The following is a 6396-nucleotide window of genomic DNA, read 5'->3' as shown; positions in this document are numbered from 1 at the left end:
AGAGGTGACTTATGCAGTAAGAAAAGAAGGGGGATGATTGCCAGTGAAAAATACATGATTGAAGAAATGAAGAGTGAAAAAATATATTATTCGGAAGAAGAAAATAAAGGACAAAAAATCTCAGCAAAACAGGTAGAGATTTTTTCTCATCATTATACTGATTTGTTTGATTGCCCAGCATGCAAACCATTTTAAAAGATTATTAAGATTGTGTATGCTGTCATCATCTTCCTCTCATTTATATCCCTTTGAACAGAGAATTATCTATATTTGAATGCTACCTCTAGCCATGCTTCTCTTTGGATGCCCATATCTCCAAATATACCATTTATTATTTGGGAGCTAATGGAATATTTTGTGAGAGAAATTGTGAGAGATTTATATACATATTCACCACTGATGTCAATAGGAACCACTCCAACTCCATGAATCTATCATTCTCTTTCTTTTATGAGATCCCCCCACTGGGGGAGTTGGGCAGTGGTATAAATTTAAATAATAAATAAATAAACAAACAAACAAACAAATAAATAAATAAAGGTGTTCCTTTCCATGAAGTAACTCTGTATGTTGTACCAAACAATCACAAGCTGAAAAGTCTGCAAATAAAGAACTTTTAAAAAAAATAGATTAACAATTATTTTACATTTAATAAAAAAATAATAAAGCCAAATATAAGATCTCAGTACATGGATAGCAGAATAATTAACAACCAGAATCCATAACATCATTGGTGTAATAGAATCTTGTTGGGGAGTATTCTTTCAACGTTGCTCAAAATTAAAAATTGTATAGTGTGTGGGATCACTTTCCATTCTGAAAGGAGAACATAAGAAAAACAAACGAACTGAAATAAAATAGAAAAGAATATCATGAAAACTATAAAAAATATGAAAATTACCATTCTAAACTTATGTATGTCTGTATGTCTGTATGCAGGTAGGTAGATACATATCTGGATGCAAATGGTAGTCTATGTGTGTGTGTGTTTGTGTGTATGCATAATGATACATTTTCACACTCTTCTTGAATGAACTTTGGGCTTTGTTCATTTTTCTTTCTTTGTTATTTAAATAGTTTTCTTGGTTATTTTGTTTCAAGGGAAGGGAGAGGGACAGGAGGGGAGAGAGGAAAATCCCTGAGATCCATTGCGAAGAACACTCTCCTTACTTGAATGTACTTTACTGCAAATATATTATGAAATTCCAGGGCAACATATTCTTACTGTGTAATGAAGTAATATTTGGAAGAAGAAAAAAAAGGATGAAAAATCTCAGCAAAACAGATAGGTAGAGGAGTTGTTCTTTTCCCCCCTCATCTGGTCTCATTATACTCATTTGTTTGATTGCCTAACATACAATCCATTTTTAAAGATTGTTAAGATTGTGTATGCTGCCATCATCTCACCCTCTTTTATGTCCCATTAAACAGAGAATTATCTATGTTCGACCTGAAATAAAATAGAAAATAATATCAAAGAAAACTATATAAAGATGAAAATTACCATTCTAAACCTACGTATGTATGTATGTGTGTAGCTAGGTACGTAGGTAGATACATATGTGAATGCAAATGCTAGCATATATTGAATATGTCTGCATCACCATACATTTTCACTCTCTTTTTGGATTTGGTTATTTAGATTCAAGGAAAGGAAGGGAAGGAAAAGGAAGGCAGAGGGAGATGAGGAGGAGAGAGGAATATCACTGAGATCCATTGAGAAGAATAATCTACTTACTGGAATGTTTTCAACTGGTAATATATTTCAACATTCCAGGGCAACATACAGTATTCTTACTCTGTCCAAAATTACATGCACAGAGTGTCCAGCAAAGGCTCCCAGTTAGTTTACAGGCATTGGATAGGAGGACATGCTATTTGGCGGGTGGGTTTCATACCAAATCTACTCATACACGAGCAGATTTGGTATAATATATAGGCTCAGCAGAGAGAACGGAATACTGCACAGAAATCTGCTGATATTATTTAAATATTCTGCAGACCACAGAGTATAAAGTTCTTTTCATTCTGCCCTGAGAGCAACCTCCGGTTTATCACTAAAATTATGAAAACATAAATCTTACTCTCTCTCTTCATACATTTTATTTCCAGGTGGAATTTCTTCTCCAAGTTTGTGCCCCTTCCAAGCAATGTGCTTCTTCTAGAACACTCATGAAGACATATAGGATATATACAACCCCCTCCTCTCTTTCTTCTCCTTCAGTCAGTCGAAAGCTTTGTCTGCACTTATATAACAAGGGGTTACTATGGGACACTGGATATTATGAATATATGATGAATATAAGTTTATGTTTGTCTGAACCTGTTCTCAGAAGTTCAACAGAGACCAAAAGCTATTCCTGGAGGACCCATTAAGAAATCAAATGCAAATGAATGATGAGAGCACAGAGAGGCAAGTTTACTTTCTGGTTTATCTATCTGCTAAGAGCAATTTCCAAATAAACTGGGTCTGTATTGGCTCAAAGGATTAAAAAAAAGCAAAACTGAACACAAAGTTCTCTTCAGCCACCATGTTTATAAGGCCCCAAAAGTGCTTAAATAAATAAATAAATAAATAAATGGCACGAAGTAATACATTATTTAAAAGTTACTATGTTTTTTTATAAATGTTTTATCTCCTCAACTAAAGAGTATGTTGCTTGCTTATGTTCTTATGTTTTTTGCAGGGAGGCAGGAGGGTTGTGCTGTCAAGTCATTTTTTGACTCCTGGCAACTGCCTGGACAAGTCCCTGCATTTTTCGTTGGCAAGATTAGTACTCATGGTCTCCCATTTTCTACCCAGTCGCCTTAACCACTACATCAAAGTGTCTCTCCTGTTTTTAAGTTACCCAGTGACAAACACTCTCAAATACTGTATAACACTTGCCCTTAGACTTGTGCATTAAAAATATAATGCATTTCATTTGTTTTATACCATATTCAGAAAAGTGCTCAGAAGTAAACAGACATGCACCTTAACGGACATCATAATTTCTCAATGATTGAACTATTGATTTGTGCTCTTACATTGTTTAGACTAAGAATTGGTATATGGATAGAAAAAGTCATGACTGGTATGGATTGGGAAAAAATCTACTTTTCATTCTTTTATCCACCTTTCTAAATACTATCAAGAAGCACCAATTAAAATTCAGTCATAATAGCAATAGGACATATCCTTTATCTCCCAATATTATCTCAACTTGTGGTTTCAAGGTGTTTCATATCTTTGTTTTCAGACCTTTTCCCTCAGAAGCTATGCTGATGCAAAATCAGATTGAATATCTTCCATCCCTTATGTAATTTCTGTTTAACTGGAATCATTTTGTCAGTAAGGACAGCTGTGGAAATTAAAAAGTATGGTAACTACTCCGAATAATTTCTTAGTTCTTATCTGTTCAATGTGCAATGAAGATACAACGTGTGGATGTCAGGCCCAGCCCAAGAACAACATACAAGCAGGCCAGCCATAGTACAGTTCTTTATATGCTTACACCAGAGAGACAGAATCTTTCCAGACTAAACCTGGGCTACTCTAATGTAAAGGATATACCCTGGGTGATTCTAGGGAGTGGCGATTCTGACTCTCTTTCTCTTCACAGGGTCCAACTCCAGACTGTGTTGTCTATTGTCTGGCGCCCTCCCCTCCTTGGAAAGTGCTCCCTGCTTCCTCAGAACCGTCTGCGTTACTGTAGTGCATCATATCACCTCCCCCCTTGTAGACACATTCCATCACAGCAGAATATATTTAATTCATCAGAAAACAAGTGAGTGACAGCCTGCTGTTGCACATTGCTCTGTAGAATCTTGTCACACATACACTCAAACAGATCCTCTCTTTTTTAGTGGACAGCAGAAGCCTGAGAGTACAATGGATAATCACAACTTCCCCATAGCCTGTATTTTCTTGTTAAGAAAGGAGATGGTGGTATGCAGAGCTGACAAAGAAGATGGAGACTGAAAACAAAAGAGAACAGAAGATTTGGAGAACAAGAATGGAAAGAGGAGAAATGAAGGTGTAACAGCCAGCAACCCAAGATGGATCTAGGCAGCATTGGTTCTTGAAAATTGGGAAATTGGAAAAACAGGAAAGAGGAATGTTGGCTGGTGATCCCAGAAAGGAATGGGCAGCTTTAAGCTGCTAAAGGAGGTTAGTTGGAAGAACCTGAAGTCACCTGAAGTGTTGCAGGGTGAATTCCAGAGAAGATTGCTAAAAGATTGCAAGTTTGAGAGTAACCCCAACCTCCCCCAAAAAAGCTTGAGGTACAATGAGACCTTTTGACTAATCACAAATGACTTCTCAGAAGCTGAAGAGAGAGACAAGTGAAATCAATTCTTCCAGTCAAAGCGACTCAAAGCCTGAAAACGAGGGTTCCAAGTAGAACCACCACTGCTGACTTTTTTCTCAGTAGGACATAGGAATCTAATATAGGAGCACCAGTAGACATATTAGAATAGTAACTACAGAAAGTCCTGTACCAAAATGGCTGCTACTATATAACAGACTTTGTAATACTCTATCTGTGAGAGAAAATGCTAAGAAAAATGGATTACTACTGAAGACACATAAAGGTAATGGAGAATGTCTGTCTGTCTGTGTGTCTGTCTGTCTATCAGTGACAGAACACACATTTCTTTTAATTCTGAAGATAAGAGCTTTGTTCCTCCCCACTGTTCCCCATAAAAATCATCGTAGGTTTCCTACTTCTTCTTAAATACTTTTTTAGTCTGAAATGCTAAATATTTTCAGCCAGGTATAAATGTCTGTATCTCAGAAAAAAACAGATTTGACACTGTTTTGTGGGTGATATCCATATTAAATCTCAGTATTTCTAACTTTATCATTAAATATCTGAAACATAGTGCACACTATGCCATTTTAGTTAAATATCTCTATTACCTTTCTAGTAGTCTAGTTTTGTGAATATACTGGTTTAGCCAAGGATTTTTACTCATCCAGTGTATTATAGAAACATTTTCCATTAAAAAGTATCAGCATCTTGCCTCATGTCATATAATAATATAAAAAAAAATGCTTTTAGAATTTTCCATATGACATGACTACTCATTCTTAAAATATACACATTATCCAAATAGACATGAAATGAAATGAAATGAAATGAAATGAAATGAACAAAACAAAACAAAACAAAACAAAACAAAACAAAACAAAACAAAACAAAACAAAACAAAACAAAACAAAAGGTAATGATTTTAAATCCTTCAGGAGTAGGACATGGGAGCAGGACTTGTCCATCTAATCAAAGCCCTACACTTTGTCTATGTATGCTGCAAGCACTACCTTGACTTTTATGAGTCCCCTGTGAGTGTCCCTGGTTTGACTTTTGGTGACAACATGATGCATACAGGTAGTTTCCTTCAAAAAATCCACAACCTGTTGTGTGCCATTTGTGCCCTTTCCTAAATTGGGAAGCTCTGCTCACAGTCACTCATGACCTAGTCACCTCCAGCTTGGACTACTGTAACACACTCTACATGGGGCTGTCCTTGATGAGTATTTGGAAGCTTCAGCTGGTGCAGAATGGAATGGCACAGGCAGTTATGTGTCCCCTAGAAGAGCACATATTATCTGCTACACAAGCTGCATTGGCTGCCAGTCTGCCTCCGGGTCCAATTCAATGTCCTAGTTTTGACCTTAGAGCCCTTCATGTCATGGAAGCAGGTTATCAGAAGGACTGCCTCTCCCCAATTACATCAGCCCATCCCATTAGATCTGGCAGAGAAGGCATGTTGTGGGTACCATCTGACAGGGACTTGTCTTTAAGGAATGACAGGAGGCGGGTCTTCTCTGCTGTGGCACTGGCCTTTTGGAACATTCTTCCTGCCTGAAGTCAGGTTAGCTGCACCCTGCTATGCCTCTGGAAGTCCCCCAAGAACTGGTTATGTCACCAGGCCTGGGCGTCCAATGGAACTGCTTAATGGATTTGTAGCAACCAAGTACCAACTATTACTAGCAAGTGCTTAGCTTTTTTTAAGATAACACATGATTGTTGGGGTGTTCCCTGGACTATTATGTAGAATTTCTTGTCAAACATTCCCATTTTTTTTAAATTTAAGCTATTTTCCAAGTCCCTACTACAGCTGTTCATGTGCAAGTAGTTAGCCAAGAAAACCAAAACCAAAAACAATTATGCATTTGTCACAGACTTTAGAAATTAGTCTGAAAGCAGTCTCAATGTCCAGTATAGCACTTGCTGTATAGATTAAAGGCAGTATGAACAAGGCTCTAAGCACATTTTGCCACACCTACATGGATTTAGGGCTGCGGAAATAAACTAGGCTCCTGCGAAATGGGCCCTTGAGGATACTTACATACATCCCCTAGATAAAGCTGTTTTATCTACTACTCTCACATCAAAAGAAATTGTTTGAAGA

The sequence above is a fragment of the Candoia aspera genome, chromosome 4 (assembly GCF_035149785.1).
Source record: "Candoia aspera isolate rCanAsp1 chromosome 4, rCanAsp1.hap2, whole genome shotgun sequence".
In the NCBI taxonomy this organism is placed as follows: Eukaryota; Metazoa; Chordata; class Lepidosauria; order Squamata; family Boidae; genus Candoia; species Candoia aspera.
Note: the sequence above shows the minus strand (reverse complement) of the source record.